We start from the raw sequence: 21,621 nt of genomic DNA on the forward strand, positions 1-21,621 counted from the left end.
GGCGTAGCTCCCATTCAGAAAACTCTGGGCTGCGCGGCATCGCTGGAGACTCCGGGCTGAGGAGCGTCGCTGGAGACTCCGGGCTGAGGAGCGTCGCTGGAGACTCCGGGCTGAGGAGCTTTGCTGGAGACCCTTGGGCTTGAGGAGCGTCGCTGGAGACAGGGCTGAGCAGGCGCACTGGAGGCCTGATGCGTGGGACTGGCATAGGAGGCGCCAGACTAGTAACATGCACCTCAAGGCTCGTGTGGGGAGCAGGAACAGGACGTACTGGACTGGGCAGGCGCACTGGAGTTCTGATGCGTGGGGCTGGCTTTGGAGGCGCCAGGTTATTAACACGCACCTCAGGGCGAGTGCGGAGAGTAGGAACAGGACGCCCCGGACTGGGCAGGCGCACTGGAGGCCTGCTGCGTGGGGCTGGCTTTGGAGGCGCCAGACTATTAACACGCACCTCAGGGCGATTGTGGGAAGCAGGAACAGGACGTACTGGGCTGTGAAGGCGCACTGGAGGTCTGGAGAGCGCGGCCTGCACAACCAGTCCTGGCTGGATGGTCACTGTAGCCCGGCAACGCTGCGGAGCCCGTATCAACCGCACTGGACTGTGCGTGCGGATGGGCGAGATAGTGCGCACTACCCCGTAATGCATTTCTCGCCCCTCTGTCCGCCAGCTTCGTAGTGCCCTTTCCGCCAGCACCATTCTCCGGAATCTCACGTCAAACTCCTCGCTTGACTCCTTTACTGGTTCCGGTTTGATCCACGGCTCTCTCCTGTACGCCCGGGATGTTAGGTCAGGGCTGCCCCCTGACTCAACCAAACTCCCCGTATGCCCCCCCAATTTTTTTTGGGGGGGGCTGTCTCTCCACTTCCTGAAATGGAGGATACAATGCCTCGTACCTCCGTCGTTCCCTCTTCGCTTCCTCCAGTTCCTCCTTTGGGCGCTGGTACTCCCCAGCCTGGCTCCATGGACCCTTGCCATCAAGGATCTCCTCCCACGTCCATGACTCCAAATATCTCTCCTGCTGCTCCTTCTTCTGCTGCTTGGTCCTTTTTTGGTGGGTGGTTCTGTCATAGGCGTCGTAAGGATTGGACCAAGGCACAGCGGGTAAAGTGCTCATCTTCTTAATTTATTTGAAGTAACGTGAGCACTTAAACAAAAATAACAAAACGACAAAACAGATAAGGAACACAGGCTATACAGAAAATAGCCACACACAAAACACAAGTGAAAACAAACCCAACTAAATATGGCCTCCAATTAGAGACAACAACAACCAGCTGTCTCTAATTGGAGGTCATTGCCAAAAACCAACATAGAAATAGAAAAGTAGATATACACATAGAAATAGAAAATATAGAACATAAACCAAAAACACCGAAACACACAAAACAAACACCCCCTGCCACGTCCTGACCAAACTACAATAACAAATAACCCCTTTTACTGGTCAGGATGTGACACGCATTTAACAGTCTTCGCAATAAAAAATATAAAAGTCACACACAGTTTGAACATGTGTAATTTGCAGTGAAAATAAGGCTGATTATTAAGTCCAACTACCAAAGGTACAGGGAGCATCACGCATTTTTTTTTCGATCCTTACTATTTGGCAGCAATTCTTGTAGCTACCATGTTATACAGTGATTCTTCATCCTCAGAGCTTCGACCACAGATTGAGCATGTTCAGCATAGTCAGAGGCAGGTAACTGGATAACCAGCTCACTCCACTTGTTAATGTTCTTCTTCTTCTCATCACACGTCACCAGGAAGTACCTCAATTCCACGGTAGAGCATCATTGAACCCCATCTCTGCAGGAAGAAATCAATGAGAGTGGACAACTGGCATTAGCTTTGCAACATGCACTTACAGTAGATATAGATTTAAACGTTTGAATATCTATTTAGGGATTTTTTTAAAGGTTGCCTTATTGCCTGGGGCAAGTGAACTGAGCAGACAGGTAAGTGAACTGAGCAGACGCGCAAGTTGAGCCTCCTCTGAGGTTGCCCCATTGGGCAGGTCAAACAACCAAACAGAAAGAATTCCAGTAGCCTCAAACTGATCATTTTGGTTCCTCCCAATTGTCCCAAGACAGACAATTTATGGTAGTCGGGCAAGTTCAGCATCCTCTGAGATTTCTTTTACTGATAACAACAAAAATACTAATAATTCTGATCTTTCTGATTCATCCCCTATGTGTAGGTGAAAAGCAGGAAATATACACTGAGAGAACAAAACATTAGGAACACCTTCTCTTTCCATGACATAGACTGATCAGGTGAATCTAGGTGAAAGTTATGATCCCTTATTGATGTCACTTGTTAAATCCACTTCAATCAGTGTAGCTGAAGGGGAGGAGACAGGTTAAATAAGTATTTAAGTGCCTCTAAATGGGGTATGGTAGTAGGTGCCAGGCACAGCGGTTTGAATGTGTCTAGAACTGCAACGCTGCTGGATTTATTTCACACTCAACATTTTCTTGTGTGTATCAACAATGGTCCACCACCCAAAGGACATCCAGCCAACTTGACACAACTGTGGGAAGCATTTGAGTCAACATTGGCAAGCATCCCTGTTGAATGCTTGACACCTTGTAGAGTCCATGCCCCGACAAATTGAGGCTGTCTGAGGGCAAAAGGGTGTGCAACTTAATATTAGGAATGTGTTCGTAAAGTTTTCTACAGTCAGTCTATGACTTTCCTGAAGCGAAAAAGGTTCATTTACATTTTCAGGCAAGTGATCATAATCTTCAGGAAACAAAACATACTCCTGATTTGCTAGATGAGCAAGTGCCTTACAGACTTTAACGTAAAATGTTGTCTATTATAGGTCAACACAAACATCTTTCTCTCTTTACAGAATTAGGACAAGGAATAGGCCTACCTGTCCATAGTTTGCATGCTATGAAACGGTCTTGTAGTCCGTTAGCCTCTCAGTAAGTGATGCGTTTTCTCTTTGATTTCTCTTTCGCCGGGAATCTGATTTTACTCAATTGCAGGAAAACAATTCATTTAATATCAAGCTGGAGGTTACGATTTGAGAGTGGAGGCATATCCTTTTATCATATTCCGCTTGATCTAATTTCTTGACTTCATCAGTAGCTTTGCTCATTATCTTCTCATGCTACTCACTGACACTCTCTTTCAGCGACCCCAGAACCCTCCCCCGCCACTAAAGTGTAACTACTGTCCTCGCCTCTGCCTCGGGCCTAAGACATAAAAACAGTAAACATGCTCTCATTAAACCATGGCAACGGGAGCTTGAAGTCACGCTAACAGTATGATGATGCAGATTGAGTTATACAGTGAATACATTGTCTGCTAACCATTATACATTATAGACCATTATACTGCTAATACATTATACTATTTATTTATCTCATGTGGCGAAGCCCGTAAACCCCGCAGCCAGGTTAAGAACGAGGTCACCATAGAAACCTTGTCCAGGGATGAGTTCAACCTGCAGAAGATGATGGTTATGGTCACTGCCTCGTGGAAGCTCTTTGGCATCGACAGCAAGTCAGGCTCTATTCTGTGGAAGCACTACCTGGAGAATGTCCAGCCCAAACGCAGCCTTCAAACTGGTAGTCCAGAGGACCACCGCTCACTTCCCCCATCCCCCACAATGCACTCTGCTCATCAAGGATAAGGACACTGGCCTGGCCACCCTGCATGTGTTCAACCCCATATTTGGCAGGAAGAGCCACATCGCCCTGCCGGCCCTGCCCCGCCCATCCTCCAGTCACTACTACTACCTGTTATAGACCAGGACTACACCAAGGTCCTGCTGCTGGTCGATGACCAATACAAGGTGACAGCCTTCCCCTCCACGAAGAACGTCCTGCAGCAGTTCCAGGAGATGGCCTCCTCGATCTTCTTCTACCTGGTCCATTCAGAGCACGGAAACCTATCTGGATTCAGACTGCGCAAGGACTTGTCCACAGAGCGGATCTGGGAGGTGGTCCTACCTACAGAGGTCCAGAAGATAGTAGCTGTCAAAGGGAAGAGGCCCAACAAACATGTCCACTCTCAGGGCAGAGTGATGGGAGACCACAGTGTTCTCTACAAGTACCTAAACCCTAACCTGCTGGCAGTGGTGACGGAGAGTACAGACGCCCACCCTGAGCGGGCCTTCGTGGGCGTGTTCCTGGTCGATGGTGTGACTGGACGCATCATCCATGAAGCCGTCCAGAGAAAGGCCAGGGGGCCCGTCCACTTTGTCCACGCTGAGAACTGGGTGGTGTATGAGTACTGGAACACCAAGTCCAGGCGTAATGAGTTCAGTGTGCTGGAGCTGTTTGAAGGGACAGAGCTGTATAACAGCACAGTGTTCAGTAGTCTGGACAGACCCCACCTGCCCCAGGTCCTACAGCAGACCTACATCTTCCCCTCTCCCATCACCACCATGGAGGCTACGCTCACTGAGAAGGGCATCACCTCCAGACATCTCCTGGTGGGTTTACCATCAGGAGCCATCTTGTCTCTCCCCAAGATGTTCCTTCATCCACGGAGACCAGAGGTCGTCACTGAGCACAGCCGTGAGGAGAACCTTATACCCTACGCCCCAGAGATGCCCATCCGCACAGAGTGGTTCATCAACTACAATCAGACCGTATTGAGAGTGAAAGGAATCTACACTCCCCCTCTGGCCTGGAGTCCACATGTCTGGTGGTAGCGTACGGTCTTGACATCTACCAAACCAGAGTGTACCCCTCCAAGCAGTTCGACGTGCTGAAAGATGACTACGACTACGTCCTGATTAGCAGTGTTCTGTTCGCTCTGTTCTTCGCCACCATGATTAGTAAACGTCTGGCACAGGTCAAACTGCTCAACCGGGCCTGGCGGTGAAGAGTCAACTTCTCACCTTTCAACTCTGATCTCTCCGTTGCTGCATGGATGACACTGGGACAATGGTGGTGGACGAGCTGAAGCCGTTTTGGTGGGGGGGGGGTCCTCTTTCTTTTTCAAGGAAGAGATTAATTTCGAGTTGCAAGATTTTCCATTAATTTTTTTGTTTGTTTAATTTATTTGGTAAGACTTTACATTGAGGTAGAATTTAAGGGGAGTTGCATTCAGAAAGTATTCCTACCCCTTGACTTATTCCACATTGTTGTTACAGCATGAATTCAAAATGGATTTGATTCCTCCTCAACCCCCTCACCCAGCTAGCTACACACAATACCCCATAATGAAAGTGAAAACATGTTTTTGGAAATGTTTGTACATTTATTGAAAATGAAATACAGATTTAATTTACGTAAGTATTCACACCCCTGAGTCAATACCCCTGGTATTCACACCCCTGGTCCCGTGTGGCTCAGTTGGTAGAGCATGGTGTTTGCAACGCCAGGGTTGTGGGTTCGATTGCCACGGGGGACCAGTACGGAGAAGAAGAAAAAAAATGTATGAAATGTATGCATTCACTACTGTAAGTCGCTCTGGATAAGAGCGTCTGCTAAATGACTAAAATGTAAAATGTAAATGTAATGTGGCGCATACCAAAGAGTTAGCAGACAATAGAGAATCTTAGTTCATCGTTCTTAGTTAATAATGACACCGTGAATATTGACTAATAATAACATGTTTTTGGCAAAGCCAGTTAACCTTTTAAATCACTGACCAGAATCATAGTGATCTCATTGGTCACAAGCTATCGTATCAAAAAGTTACATGCTGCTATGTCCAGACCGTCTTCAGCCACTGTTGTTGCAATCAGCAAGTTGACCTCCGTGTTCCAAAACTTCCCTTTGTTCTGTCTGATAAACACAAATGTGGGCAAAATAAAATACAGTGCATTCGGAGAGTATTCAGAGCCCTTCACTTTTTCCACATTTTGTTGCGTTACAGACTCATTGTAAAATTTATGAAATATTTGCATTTTCTCATCAATCTACACACAATACCCCATAATGACAAAGCGAAAACAGTTTGTTTTAAATATATATATATGAAAAGAAATACTGTGCAGCGACGCTCCTCATCCAACCTGACAGAGCTTGAGAGGATCTGCAGAGAAAAATGGGAGAAACTCCCCAAATATAGGTGTGCCAAGACTAGAGGCTGTAATCGCTGCCAAAGGTGCATTAACAAAGTATTAACTAAAGGGTCTGAATACTTATGGAAATGTGATATTTCAGTTTTTTCTTTGTCATTATGGGGTATTGTGTGTAGATTGATGAGGAGAAGACACAATATAATCAATTTCAAAATAAGCCTGTATGTAACATTACAAAATATGGAAAAAGTCAAGGGGTCTGAAAACTCTCCGAATACACTGTATATTAAATTATTGAATACAATGTACCTAAACACAACTTTACAGACCACAGGATGTGTGACATCATGCATTAATTAGTCAAACAAAGATGAACCACTTTGATGTAATACTACAATCATCAATTTAAGTACATTTTCACACATTCAATGTTTTCAAAGTAGTTTTGATCATATAATCTTTTTAAGTAAACAGCAGACTTGGCTGGCAGCCAGCCTTTGTAAAATTAGAAACAGGGCACTCACAGCAGTCATTGGTTTCACTTTACTCTGGTCTCCTCCTCCAATCACATTGCAAGCTTTTACTTAGACTTCCTCAAACTTTGAGTTCTCCTGAACCAATTGAGCTAATGCAATGGTACTGCAATGGGTCTTGGTGAACATGATCCCCCTCGCCTTCTCTCTAAATGTAAACTCTTGCAGGATCTTGGTTCTCAACTTAGAGAGGCAATTATATTCATACTGGGGAAGCTTAACCAATTCCTGCAGTTTTTCTTTGCTATCTGCAAGAAAGTATATTTGGAAGAAAGCCATGTAAAATAGTTAAACTCCCAGACATCAATGTAGGGCTACAGTACAGTCTAAAAACAGTAGATATACAGTATGCTACCTTTAAAAAATGTAAAGAGGAATCTCTCTGTGTCGGTCTTAATGATGGCCACCTCGCCCTCAGGGGTCACTTTCTTCTTCAGCTCCTCGTAAAAGTATTTGTCCAGAAAGCTGAAGGAATCACACATGCGGATGGTTTTGCTTAGGTACAGGGCCTCGTTGTACTGCCGTAGATGCTCAGCACAAACTTTCACCTTCCGATTCTCCTCTTTTGCAGCTGTAGGAAAACATAGATAATTGCTTTGGAATGTACATTTGAGGTATAACAGGGTGTCATGACACTTGGTATGAAAAATGGTTGAAAAAGAATCTTATCGGTAGCCTTCAAGTAGAGTACAACATGAAAATAAACGTGTTATCTCATCATTTTGTTATTTCCAGACCACCCACTGCTCTGGGTGCTTATGTCGCAGGTAGGGTTTCAGTATATGCATCTCTTAATTCATTATCTCTCTCTACTGGAAATATCAAGAGTACCTATTTTCTCTGTTCAGCAGTGGCAATGTTTTAGTGTTGTTCTTTTTTGTTTTCCCCAAGGTTTACCGTCATAATTTTATATGAGTCCAAGTTTGCACAGATCTACAAAAGACAAAACATGAGTTGAATGAATGAGCAAAAACATCCAAACTAATATGACAAGGTTTCACATATATCAGAAACCATCTAACTCTGTAATAAAGATTAGCAATTCAATACTTCCAAAGTAGTGTTCCGTTAAATCAATCACATAGATTAGTGAGAAAATAAAACAACAATAACAACTTTTTCATCACCAGTTCTGTGTGACCTGTACAGAGTTAAAATAAAAAGCTGTTTCCAACATTTTCCTGTGTGGTGAAAGTATGAGAGGCATGGTAAGATTTATGGCTGCCTGGAGTGCGGGGGCCATGTGGAACATTGGAAACAGCTTGGCTGAGCAGGGGTTTGCACTGAGCAGTGTTCTAACTGAATGAGGGAGGGACTGAGGGAGGGTAGGGAAGTGCTTGACTGGGAGGGAGGAAATTGTTCAATGAACAGAGGGAGGGCAAGAATGAGAATGATGAGGGTGTGTGTGTCTAGAGAGAGAGAAAGAGGGAGAAAAAATGAGATGTAGCATATTATTTACTTGTAGAATGTGCTCCTTGGCTTTCTCCATTTTATTGGCTCCCCCAACGCCGGGCGAGACGGCCAAGCCCAAGGTCTGTGGGAGGGCCACTGTATCCCTCTGCTCTTTCCTTAATGTGGCTTTTCTGTGCTTCTGCTTCAGGTAACGGATCATATTGTGGTTGTACACTCTTAGAAAAAAGGTGCTAAGTAGAACCATATAGGGTTCTTCGGTTTGTCCCCATTGGGGAACCCTATTTGGTGCTAGGTAGAACCCTTTGCAGAGGGTTCTCCCTAGAATGGTTCTCCATATGGTTCAAACTAGAACACTCTATGAAGGGTTCTGCCTAGGACCCTCTATGAATGGTTCTATCAATAACAACAATAATTTTAAGGTTATTCCTAGAACCCTCTATGAAGGGTTCTTCCGAGAACCCTTTCATCTTTGGAGGGATCGTCCTAGAACCCTCTACTAATGGTTCCACCAGCCTTATTAGCCTTTAAAATTGTATTATATATGGCAATACATTACATACATTGCCTTCAGAAAGTATTCACACCCCTTGATTTATTCCACATTTTGTTGTGTTACAAGGTGGGATTAAAATGGATTAAATTATTATTATTTAAAAAAATTGGCAACGATCTACACAAAATACTCTGTAATGTCAAAATTAGAAAAAAAACGTTTTTTACAAATGTTAGAATTTATGAAAAATAAAACACTTTCAGTATATATCTTGATCCCATAAATATTCAGCTCCCTGAGGCAATACATGTTAGAATTACCTTTGGCAGTGATTACAGCTTTGAGTCTTTCTGCGTAAATCTCTAAGAGCTTTGGACACCTGAATTGTACAATATTTCCACATTATTCTTTAAAAAATTCTTCAAGCTTTGTCAAGTTGGGGAAGGGTTCATTTTTCTCCCAGTGTCTTTTGGAAAGCAATCTGAACCACCATTTCCTCTAGGATTTTTCCAGTGATTAGCTCTATTCCATTTATTTTTATCGACAAACCTCCTGTCCTTGCCAATGACAAGCATACCCATAACATGATACAACCACCACCATGCTTGAAAACATGAAGAGTCATTTAGAGGCTTACACATCACGCTTTTGTTGGGTTACCTCCTTGTGTTATATACAGTTGAAGTCGGAAGTTTACATACACTTAGCTTGGAGTCATTAAAACTCATTTTTCAAACACTCCACAAATTTTTGTTAACAAACTATAGTTTTGGCAAGTCGGTTAGGACATCTACATTGTGCATGACACAAGTCATTTTCCAACAATTGTTAACTTCTCTAGGGTAGGGGGTAATATTTTGACATCCAGATGAAAGGCATGCCGTAGTAAACTGCCTGCTACTCAGGCTCAGAAGGTAGGATATGCATATTATTAGTCGATTTGGATAGAACACACTCTGAAGTTTCTAAAACTGTTTGAATGATGTCTGTGAGTATAACAGAACTCATATGGCAGGCAAAACCTGAGAAAAATCCAACCAGGAAGTGTGGAAATCTGAGGTTTGTAGTTTTTCAAGTGATTGCCTATACAGTATTCAGTGACTTAGGGTTCATTTTGCACTTCTTAAGGCTTCCACTAGATGTCAACAGTCTTTAGAACATTGTTTCATGCTTCTACTGTGACTGGGGAGAGAATAAGAGCTGACTCAACAAGTGGACTGCCTGAGGCCAATGAGTTGTTTACTGCGCGGTCACGCAGGTGCACCTTTCCTTCTTTTTCCTCTGTAATGAATACGCTATTGTCCAGTTGGAATATTATCGAATATGTATGTTAAAAAGACCCTAAGGATTGATTGTAAACATCGTTTGACATGTTTCTACGAACGGTAATGGAACTTTTTTACTTTTCGTCTGGGGTTTTGCACTCGCGCATTGTGTCTTTGGAATAGTGATCTGAACGTGTGAACAAAACGGAGGTATTTGGACATAAATATGGAGTTTATCGAATAAAACTAACATTTCTAGTGGAAGTGGGAGTCCTGGGAGTGCATTCCGGCAAAGAACATCAAAGGTAAGTGAAGATTTATAATACTATTTCTGAGTTTCCCAGAACTTGGCGGGTAACTGTATGGCTTGCTTTCATGGCTGAGCTCTGTACTCAGAATGTTGAACAATGTGCTTTCGCCGTAAAGCTATTTTGAAATCTGACACACAGGTTCCATTAAGGAGAAGTGTATCTATAATTCTTTCAATAACTGTTGTAAATCTTATCAACGTTTATGATGAGTATTTTTGTAAATTGATGTGCTCATTCAGTTTCGGAGGCAAAACATTTTCTGAACATCACGCGCCAATGTAAAATGTTTTTTTTTATATAAATATGAACTTTATCGAACAAAACATAAATGTATTGTGTAACATTGAGTCCTGGGAGTGTCATCTGATGAAGATCGTCAAAGGTGAGTGATTAAGTTTAGCTGTATTTCTGGTTTTTGTGACGCCTCTCCTTGCTTGGAAAATGGCTGTGTGGTTTTTCTTGTCTCAGCGCTGTCCTAACATAATCTAATGTTATACTTTCGCCGTAAAGCCTTTTTGAAATCGGACAATGTGGTTGGATTAACAAGAAGTGTATCTTTAAAATGGGATTTAATAGTTGCATGTTTGAGAAATTTGAATTACAAGATTTTTGTTGTTTTGAATTTGCCACCCTGCTATTTCACTGGCTGTTGAATAGTGTGTCACGCTAGCGTCCCACATACCCCAGAGAGGTTTTAACAGACAGATTAGTTCACTTATAATTTGCTGTGTCACAACTCCAGTGGGTCAGAAGTTTACATACACTAAGTTGACTGTGCCTTTAAAGAGCTTGGAAAATTCCAGGAAATTATGTTATGGCTTTAGAAGCATCGGATAGGCTAATTGACATCATTTGAGTCAATTGGAGGTGTACCTGTGGATGTATTTCAAGGCCTACCTTCAAAACCAGTGTCTCTTTGCTTGACATCATGGGAAAATCTAAAGAAATTAGCCAAAAATTGGAGACCTCCACAAGTCTGGTTCATCCTTGGGAGCAATTTCCAAATGCCTGAAGGTACCACGTTCATCTGTACAAACAATAGTACGCAAGTATAAACACCATAGGACCACGCAGCCGTCATACCGCTCAGGAAGGCGGCGCGTTCTGTCTCCTAGAGATGATACGTACTTTGGTGCGAAAGTGCAAATCAATCCCAGAACAACAGCAAAGGACCTTGTGAAGATGCTGGAGGAAACAGGTACAAAAGTATCTATATACACAGTAAAACGAGTCCTATATCGACATAACCTGAAAGGGCACTCAGCAAGGAAGAAGCCACTTCTCCAAGACCACCATAAAAAATCCAGACTAAAAAATCCAGGTTTGCAACTGCACATGGGGACAAAGATCATAGAAATGTCCTCTGGTCTGATGAAACAAAAATAGAACTGTTTGGTCATAATGACCACCGTTATGTTTGGAGGAAAAAGGGGACATCATGTTACACAATACATGCATTTTTTGTTCGATAAAGTTCCTATTTATATATAAAAACAGCATTTTACATCGGCGCGTGACGTTCAGAAAATATTTTCCCTCAAATGTTTTCGGTGAATCAGCGCTACAATTTACAAAATTACTATTCGAAAACATTGTTAAATGTAATATTGTCATTCAAAGAATTATAGATTAACATCTCGTGAATGCAACCGCATTGCCAGATTTAAAAATAACTTTACTGGGAAATCACACTTTGCTTTAAACGAGGTGCTATGCTCAGAAAAATAGGCTAGGCGATACAGGCGATTGCGCCATCTTGGAACCATCTAAAATCAAATATACTATTGTAAATATTCCCTTATCTTTGATTATCTTCATCAGAAGGCACTTCCAGGAATCCCAGGTCCACAACAAATGTAGTTTTGTTCGAAAAAGTTAATTATTTATGTCCCAATAGCTCCTTCTTGTTAGCGCGTTCCGAAGGCTTCTCATAATGTACGAGGCGCACGGGACTTGTCGTCACGAATGCGCAATTTTTTTTAATTTATGTTCGTTCAAACATGTCAAACGTTGTATAACATAAATCTTTAGGGCCTTTTTCAATCAGAGCTTCAATAATATTCAAGGCGGACGATTGCATTGTCTTACTAAACGTTTCGGAACGAAAGGGTACCCACGGGCGCCCGCGTCATAGTAGTAATGGCCCTCCCCCTATGACCAACTTTCCATGCCTCTCGTTCGGTCAGTTTTTACCGGAGAAGACTCAAACCACTTTGTAAAAACTGTTGACATCTAGTGGAAGCCTTAGGAAGTGCTAAATTAATCCTAACTCACGGTGTGTTTCATCGGCAAAGTGTTGAAGGTGATTCAACAAATCAGATTTCCACTTCCTGCATGGAATCTTCTCAGGTTTTTGCCTGCCATATGAGTTCTGTTATACTCACAGACACCATTCAAACAGTTTTAGAAACTTTAGAGTGTTTTCTATCCAAATCTACTAATAATATGCATTTTCTAGTTACTGGGCAGGAGTAGTAACCAGATTAAATTGGGTATGTTTTTTATCCGGCCATGCAACTACTGCCCCCTAGCCCCAACAGGTTTTAAGCCACTTTGCCACAACTTTGGAAGTATGCTTGGGGTCATTGTCCATTTGAAAGACCCATTTGCAACCAAGATTTAACTTCCTGACTGATGTCTTGAGATGTTGCTTCAATATATCCACATAATTTTCCTCCCTCATGATGCCATCTATTTTGTGAAGTGCACCAGTCCCTCCTGCAGCAAAGCACCCCCACAACATGATGCTGCCACCCCCTTGCTTCACGGTTGGGATGGTGTTCTTCGGCTTGCAAGCATCCCCCTTTTTCCTCCAAACATAACGATGGTCATTATGGTCAAACAGTTCAATTTTTGTTTCATCAGACCAGAGGACATTTCTCCAAAAAGTAAGATCTTTGTTCCCATGTGCAGTTGCAAACCGTAGTCTGGATTTTCTATGGCGGTTTTGGAGCAGGGGCTTCTTCCTTGCTGAGTGCCCTTTCAGGTTATGTTGATATAGGACTTGTTTTACTGTGGACATAGATACTTTTGTACCTGTTTCCTCCAGCATCTTCACAAGGTCCTTTGCTGTTGTTCTGGGATTGATTTGCACTTTTCGCACCAAAGTACGTTCATCTCTAGGAGACAGAACGCGTTTCCTTCCTGAGCGGTATGACAGCTGCGTGGTCCCATGCTGTTTATACTTGCGTACTATTGTTTGTACAGATGAACGTGGTACCTTCAGGAGTTTGGAAATTGCTCCCAAGGATGAACCAGACTTGTGGAGGTCTTGGCTGATTTATTTTGATTTTCCCATGATGTCAAGCAAAGAGGCACTGAGTTTGAAGGTAGGCCTTGAAATACATCCACAGGTACACCTGATTCAAATGATGTCAATTAGCATATCAGAAGCTTCTAAAGCCATGACATCATTTTCTGGAATTTTCCAAGCTGTTTAAAAGCATAGTCAACTTAGTGTATTCTGACCCACTGGAATTGTGACACAGTGAATTATTAGTGAAATAATCTGTCTGTAAACAATTGTTGGAAAAATTACTTCTGTCATGCACAATGTAGATGTCCTAACCGACTTGCCAAAATTATAGTTTGTTAACAAGAAATGTGTGGAGTGGTTGAAAAACAAGTTTTAATGACTCCAACCTAAGTTATGTAAACTTCCGACTTCAACTGTATATACACGTGTTTGTTTTGGGCTTCGTCCACGTCATTGTCATGACTTACTTTATTTTGGGTGGAGAAATAAAAAACCCTATCACGTATTCCTGTGCCTGTCTCCTATCATTATACAGCGTGACAGAGTGATGTGTTGGATTTGCCCCAAACATAAAGCTTTGTATTCAGGACATAAAGTTAATTTCTTTGCCATATTTTTGTACTTTAGTGCCTTACTGCAAACAGGATGAATGTTTAGGATTATGTACAGGCTTCTTTATTTTCACTCTGTCATTTCGGTTAGTATTGTGGAGTAACTTTAAATTTGCTGATCCATCCTTAGTTTTTCACAACCATTCAACTCTGTAACTGTTTTAAAGTCACCATTGGCGTCATGATGAAATCCCCTGAGCGGTTTCCTTCCTCTGAGTTAGGACGGACGCCTGTATCTCTGTAGTGACTGGGTGTATTGATACACCATTGATACACTAATTAATAACTTCACCATGCTCAAAGAGATATTCAATGTCTGCTTTTTATTATTTTTACCCATCTACCAATAGGTGCCCTTCTTTGCAAGGCATTGGAAAACCTTACAGATAATTGTATGTATGGGGTACAGAGATGAAGTACTCATTAAAAAAATCATGTTAAACACTATTATTGCACACAGAGTGAGCAACATATTATGTGACTTGTTAAGAACATTTTTACTATTGAATATATTTAGTCTTGCCATAACAACAAATACGTATTGACTGAAGACATTTCAGCTTTTTGTTTTTAATTAATTCGTAAAAATGTCTAAAAACCTAATTCCACTTTGACATTATGGGGCATTGTGTGTAGGCCAGTGACCAACATTCTCAATGTAATCTGTTTTAAATTCAGCCTGTAACACAGCAAAATGTGATAAAAGTCAAGTAGTGTGAATACTTTCTGAAGGCACTGTATATCATAAGACCTTTCTTTGACGGTCAAGTTTTACTCTAAGACAGTGGTGTTAGGAAACTCCTGGTTTACAGGCCACATCAGGCCTGAAAGTCACATTATGTTGGCTTGCAAAGTGATGTTTAATTCATATAGGAATCAAGCCAGAGTTAGGATATCCAACAAGTAGAATATTTTATCACCCACAACCTGCATTCAGAATGACTGCAAGGGTATGGATGATTGAACACTGAGACTACCCCAATTATCTAAACTGGAACAACCATCTCAGTAACGGGTGCAATAAGTCCAACTACTCACAGAGTGGATTAGTTTAGAAAAATGTATGCTATTTATCTTTGTGTAGCATGAGATGAATAAATCAATTCAAAAACACAGATTTTAAAACAAACAATTATGAAAATTACCCTGCAATAGAGCATGCTGGGAAATATATATGGTTCTATATAGAATCCTTCTTGCCTTCTAAAGAAGCCCTCTTGCCTTCCAAAAAATCATGAAAGTACCCTTTCTTCCAACAACAGTTCTTATGAAGTTAAAGGTTCTAGTAGAACACTTTGTCTTACAAATAACCTTTGTCTTCCAAAAAGGTCAGAACGGTTCTTGGTAGAACCCTATCCCTCTGCAAAGAACCCTTTTGGAACCCTTTTTTCTAATGGTGTAGACTCCTCCCTTCTGTGTGTGATGGCAATCAGTGACAAATCTACACAACAGAAATACGGAGCAAAGCACAGGTCAACAATCAAGTCAACAAAAAGACAATGAAACGTATTGGTTTAACATATGAACATGTGTCATATAATGGATACACTGCAGGTCACAGCTGGTGTACATTTCAAATCATAAACATCCTTGCTATTACTCATTCAACAGTCTAAAACCGCCTGACCCTCATAGATTGTAGAAAAGCATCTGCTGAGGCCAGCTTGGTCTGCTCATCACTTTGTCTCCTCTAAAGTCTGATTTTCCCATTACATTGTACCGTGGGTCTGGTTACATTGCTGTAGGCTTCCTAGGAACAAGAGTTTGCTTTAGCTTTACTACCGGTATTCAACCTCTCTTTTGTTTTCTCTCCCATAATGCTAGTGCTGTAAATATACAAGTGGCTTATTGACACCCACAAATTTCAGTCTTCCTCCCTGCCTCTGTGTCTGAGGTACTCCCACACTAACCACCGCTTTTCTAGGAAGTCTACGATGCAGTTTCAACCACACTGCATGACTGCTGTGGCGCTAGAGGCCATTTATCGGAAGGGGGTTTAAATGTGCATTTCACAGCAATGAGAGATGTGTGATGAGGTATGAACATTCACAAACACAACTTTAAACAGGAGTGCTACAAATCACTTCCCCAGAGGGGCATAGGAGTCTGGAGTAGAACATTCAGTCTGATGCAGTGACAGAGGCTCTCTTGTGAATTTGATAAGGCACACACTGATGGCTTGAACAGACGTGTGGCCTGGAAAGTAGCAGAAAAAATGGAACCCTCTCAGGCGTTTCAACAAACAGCATATGTTACACTGAGGGATATTCCACCTTGGACTGGCGAGTGCCAGCAAGAGCAAGCAGGAGAGCCAGAAGCAACTGACTGACAAAAACCTGTCAGATGAATTCTCAGAGGAAACACACTCCTGTTTACTTTCGATTCCAATTCAAATCCCCAGTAACTTCCACAGCTGTGGGCAGCAAACTGACGTTGGGGTAAGTTAAAGCATTGGCTGAGATAAAACACAGGTCAAAGATTTCCATGAACGTGAACAGCTACCTGTAGATTTGTTATTTACCGTTACTACCATCATCACTCACATTGTAGTAATCAAGAAATGTCAAACCTGAAAGTTGAATCCCGTCGTCATCTCCACTGTGAGGCCTTTTCAAGGTTCTCCAGAATCTGGGCCGTACAGATGATGATAGAATTTTTCTGGTCAATCTCTATGAAGGAGCTGGGAGTCCCCACTGACCCTCTCCACATTGTATTTGTGTTTCAGGAACTTCCAGAACTCTGTGAAGTAGTGCTGCTCCACCAGGGTCACCTGAAGGAGAACACATTATTAAAAAGACTAAAGATGTGAGGGTCTGCCTCTAAAAACAATGATATACTGGATTTCTCACTGTCGTGGTTTGAAAATGCCACTATTTATCAAACAGAGTTAACCAATAGACTAGACTGGTGACACATAAGTGGTTCACTGTGTTTGAGGGAGGGTTTCAAGTAGGTTTATTGGTTTTCAGTTTGTGGAGGTACTCTGATGGGAAAACACTCGCTTTCCTCGCAAAAACAGCACTAGGAAAGTCATTTATTTCAATCTCTACTTTAATGAAGATGCATATCATATGGTGGGTTTTATTGAATGATATTTCTCAAATTGGTCACATGGATTGGGATTTATTTTGGGATGTGCATCATTTATACCCAACACTTTCTATAGAGAAGAAAATAGGTTTTATCATCCATGTGAAACCCGCTAGATGTCATATGACAAGGGTTTTTCAGATATAGAAAGTCTGTGCCAAGCTGAAATGTTGTAGTGGTGTATTTTATACTTTTAACATAGAATCTGTGGAGAGTAGAGAGACACAAATTGTGTCCTGCCCAGTACTATACTGAGCTAGCAGTTATTTGTGATCCATATAGATGTGCTACAATACACACGCATACAGACACAGATTGTTTGCATAAGACATTTTATGGAAAACTAGAGTTAGTACCTTCTTAACCAGGACAATAACTTCACTAATCGGCCCTCACTGGTAATATAAACGGCAACTCTGGTTTTACCACTTCCTGTTGAGAGGCATATGATTATGTTTTTTCCCTCCAAGGCGGGCCATGGCCATTTGATAATCTTGAAGAACAACGTCATCTTTTCTTGGGCCTCAAGCAGCAGGGGAGAGAAGTTCTAAAGTAGAGCAGAGGAGAGAGGTTCATAACAAAACTGCTGTCCACGTCAGCACCCTACAATTAGGGCCTACGGTTACAACATTCCCAGCAAGTCAAGGCTTGGTTTGTCATTGTATGGGGTTTGGTGCTGAACTATGTCCTTCTCAACCCTGCTGTTAAAACAGCATCATACTGTATATACATGGAACACTTTTTAATCTCCCTACTGTCTCCCAGACATTGTATGTTAGTGGTCTCTGTCTTGCCTGAAGGAACACTATTAAATTGGACTCATGCAACCCAAAACTTTGGAGATGGAGAGATATGGTCCTAAACTCAATAGGAAATAGACATTGAACTTTGTGGACTCCTTTTCTTTTATTAGCAATTCCCTGACCTCTGACTTATTAGAGAGGAAATGCCTCCATTATCCATGGTTAATGCCATGTCAACAAGAAACGAATCCCACACAGACTGTTTTTCTGTCTACTACTTCAATATATTATGAAGCATTTCCAATATCTTCTTTTAGCAGAGCAACACACATGCCACTGGTTCATGGAAACACAACATCACCTCAGATGTATTGGATCTGCTCACATCAAGCATTGTGCCCAACTTCCAGAGTAGCTATACAGTATAAGATTTTATTTTTGCTTGTGGTGATTCACGATCTTGATAGCAGAGTAATGTAAGCAAGATTGACAGTAAGTCGAAATCAAGGCAGTACAACACTATGGTGTCATCATGGTTTGAGTGACAGGAGCTATCAGCATCAGTGTGTCAGGCTTCACCTGTCCTTGTCCTCCTGTTAGCTCACCTGCCACATCACATTGACGTCCCATGACTCATCATCACTCCACATCATCATTATGATGTCATATAGCCCTTCTGGTGGATTCATGCCATAAATATCAATCGGATGATTTATAAAGTGAACCAATGAGTCATCACTATTACGTGAGGTGAGCAGAGTAAACGTTGCCTCTAAAAGGGCATACACGTACTCATAATTAAATTCAAGTGTTAGCGTGTGAAAGATTATGATCTCAAGGCATCATCAACATAAATTCAAATCTCTTTCTGACAACAAAAAGAAAGGAGAGGCTTCCTGGAAAACCCAGACCTACACTCTATATACAAAAGTATGTGGACACCCCTTCAAATTAGCGTATTCAGCTATTTTAGCCACACACGTTTCTGACAGGTGTATAAATTGAGCACACAGGCATGCAATCTCAATACACAAACATTGGCAGTTGAATGGCCTTACTGAAGAGCTCAGTGACTTTCAACGTGGCACCGTCATAGGATGCCACCTTTCCAACAAGCCAGTTCATCACATTTCTGCCCTGCTAGAGCTGCCCCTGTCAACTGTGGGTGCTGTTATTGTAAAGTTGAAAATATCTAGGAGCAACAACGGCTCAGTCCATGAAGTGGTAGGCCACATAAGCTCACAGAATGAGATTGATGAGTGCTGAAGCACGTAGAGCGTAAAAATCCTCTGTCCTCGGTTGTAACACTCACTTCCTAGTTCCAAACAATCTCTGGAAGCAAAGTCAGCACATTAACTGTTGGTCGGGAGCTTCATGAAATTGACTTCCATGGCCGAGCAGCCGCACACAAGCCTAAGATCACCGTAGGCAATGCGGTGTAAAGCGGTGTAAAGCTCTCCGACTCTGGAGCAGTGGAAACACGTTCTCTGGAGTGATGAATCACGCTTCACCATCTGGCAGTCCAACGGACAAATGCGGGTTTGGCGGATGCCAGGAGAACACTACCTGCACCAATGCATAGTGCCAACTGTAAAGTTTGGTGGAGGAGGAATGATGGTCTGGGGCTGTTTTTCATGGTTCGGGCTAGGTCCCTTAGTCCCAGTGAAGGGATATCTTAACACTACAGCATACAATAACATTCTCGACGATTCTGTGCTTTCAACTTTGTGGCAACCGTTTGGGAAAGATCCTTTCCTGTTTCAGCATGACAATGCCCTCGTGCACAAAGTGAGGTCCATACAGGTCCATACAATGGTTTGTCAAGATCGGTGTGGAAGAACTTGACTGGCCTGCACAGAGCCCTGAACTCAAACCCATTGAACACCTTTGGGATGGATTGGAATGTCGACTGCAAGCCAGGCCTAATCGCCCAACATCAGTGCCTGACCTCATTAATGCTCTTGTGGCTGAATGGAAGCAAGTCCCGACAGAAATGTTCCAACATCTAGTGGAAAGCCTTCCCAGAAGTTTGGAGGCTGTTATAGCAGCAAAGGGAGGACCAACTCCATATTAATGCCTATGATTTTGGTTGAAATGAGATGTTCGACGAGCAGGTGTCCACATACATTTGGTCATGTAGTGTATCTGTGTACACAAAGCTATGACATGTCATTTAATTCAACAAATGTGATGATGAAACTGAAATTTAACGCTATTTGACCTGATGCTTGCAGAGTTGTGTTGGGAATGTATTTTACTAAATGCAGTTATGAGGAGGAAGTAAGCATTTTTTTGTTTGGTAAAATGCTATTTCACTAATGAATCATAACCATGCAACAACATCCAACCCTTTCTTTAGACCCTTTATGAAGTCTAAATAGCATGTGGTTGCAATTTGGAGCTTTGGCTATGTTCCGTCCTGTTTAACCTCTGTGTGGTTTGTTCATGATACACATGGAACATATTCTTTGAGCCAAATAGGACAGGCTCTAGGAACTCTTCCATTCAAACCTCTCTCTCATTCTATTTTCCTCTTACCCAAACTATGGATTCTCCTCCAAATGGGAAATCAACTGCAAGATCCTTTCATGCTATCTTATTCAAAACTCAAGTACAAGCAACAATAGTGAAATTGGGTTTTTATTTTCGTAACAAGGCTTACTTTCCGTTGGATTATGGTGATTAATTACAGACTGGACTCAGTTTATCATGCATCCTTGCGCTTTGTTACTAATGGGCTGGTCCTCGCTTTACATGCACAGCTACATAGTATATGTTTTCATAAACAAAGCCCTTCTGGGTAAACTCCCTCTCTACCTCTGTAGGTAACCTTTATTTAACTAGGCAAGTCAGTTAAGAACAAATTCTTATTTAGCCTGCTCTCCTTCATAACTAACAATATGGCGCCAACAGACATGGTAGACCTGTTCTTAGCTCCTAGGCAACTTTGCTACAAGCATTTCGCTGCACATCTGTAAAATGTGTAAGCGACTCATACAATTTGATTTGATTTACCCGATGCAGTTTACTAGAAGGTTACTAACTACTTATAGTCCTGAGGTCCGCTACCGAGTTAGGAAAGTCTGTATTTTCCTATTGTGCACCAGAAGTATGGAACTGTCTGCAACGTATGCTTAAACTTGATGTTCAAGTGCCCCTCAATGAGTTTAAAACTCTGGTCCAAAATTCTGTTCAGGTGGAGTGCAAATGTTTCCTTTAACCCCCCAAAATGCTTATTATAACTTTACTATAATTACATATTCATCCCTGATGTAATACTTTTACATGAGCGAAACACCAGCTGTTGAGCTTTGATTGAAGGTCCTGACATGTCATTTGAATGTTTAAAATCCATAAAAGAATGAAGAGAGCTTTCAAGTAATGTTAGGAGGACATGATGCAATATAGGACTGACATCACAGAACGTTCAGAAGAAACAGGAACAATAACTTTTCAGGAAATTTGACTGAGTGAGTAACTTCCTGTTGACTTAAGGTAAACGTACAAAAAGAATACCGCCCTGGGTTTCATTGCACACTTGGCTTTTATTTGAAGCCAGCTTGGCAAGCTCCTCCTACATATTTCCAGCATTTCCTCACTCTTTCCATAAGTTGTTCAACCGATTCCACCAAAGTTTGTTTCAAGTTGAATGCTAACTGACACGATACAACTGCTGCTAACTGAATCCAGAACTGCAGACTGCAGAATGAGGGATGGATTAGAACTCACCTTAAAGTGTGGCTTTTTGATGGTTCCCCACTTTGTATAAAGAAGAGTTCAGTATGACTATATACAGTGCATTCGGAAAGTATTCAGACCCCTTCACTTTTTCCACATTTTGTTACGTAACAGCATTATTCTAAAATGTATTCAATTGTTGTTGTTTTTCGCATCAATCTACACACAATACTCCATAATG

General features: G+C 41.9%; 1 long non-coding RNA gene and 1 pseudogene across 2 annotated transcripts; one reads left to right on the forward strand and one right to left on the reverse strand.

Moving 5' to 3' along the window:
* Nucleotides 1-880: 880 nt before the first annotated feature.
* Nucleotides 881-5,101, forward strand: LOC115161480 (ER membrane protein complex subunit 1-like; annotated as a pseudogene).
* A 1,768-nt stretch (nt 5,102-6,869) lies between these two features.
* LOC115160718 (uncharacterized) lies at nt 6,870-16,735 on the reverse strand. Of its 2 annotated transcripts, none has more exons than XR_003869106.1 (2): nt 16,439-16,735; nt 6,870-7,453 (listed from the first exon to the last, which is right to left on the reverse strand). It is a non-coding gene; the product is annotated as an uncharacterized LOC115160718 (long non-coding RNA). The 2 variants fall into 2 exon arrangements; XR_003869105.1 differs by lacking the exon at nt 16,439-16,735 and adding an exon at nt 7,980-8,219.
* Between the last annotated feature and the right edge of the window lie 4,886 nt (nt 16,736-21,621).

The sequence above is a fragment of the Salmo trutta genome, chromosome 24, assembly GCF_901001165.1.
Source record: "Salmo trutta chromosome 24, fSalTru1.1, whole genome shotgun sequence".
In the NCBI taxonomy this organism is placed as follows: Eukaryota; Metazoa; Chordata; class Actinopteri; order Salmoniformes; family Salmonidae; genus Salmo; species Salmo trutta.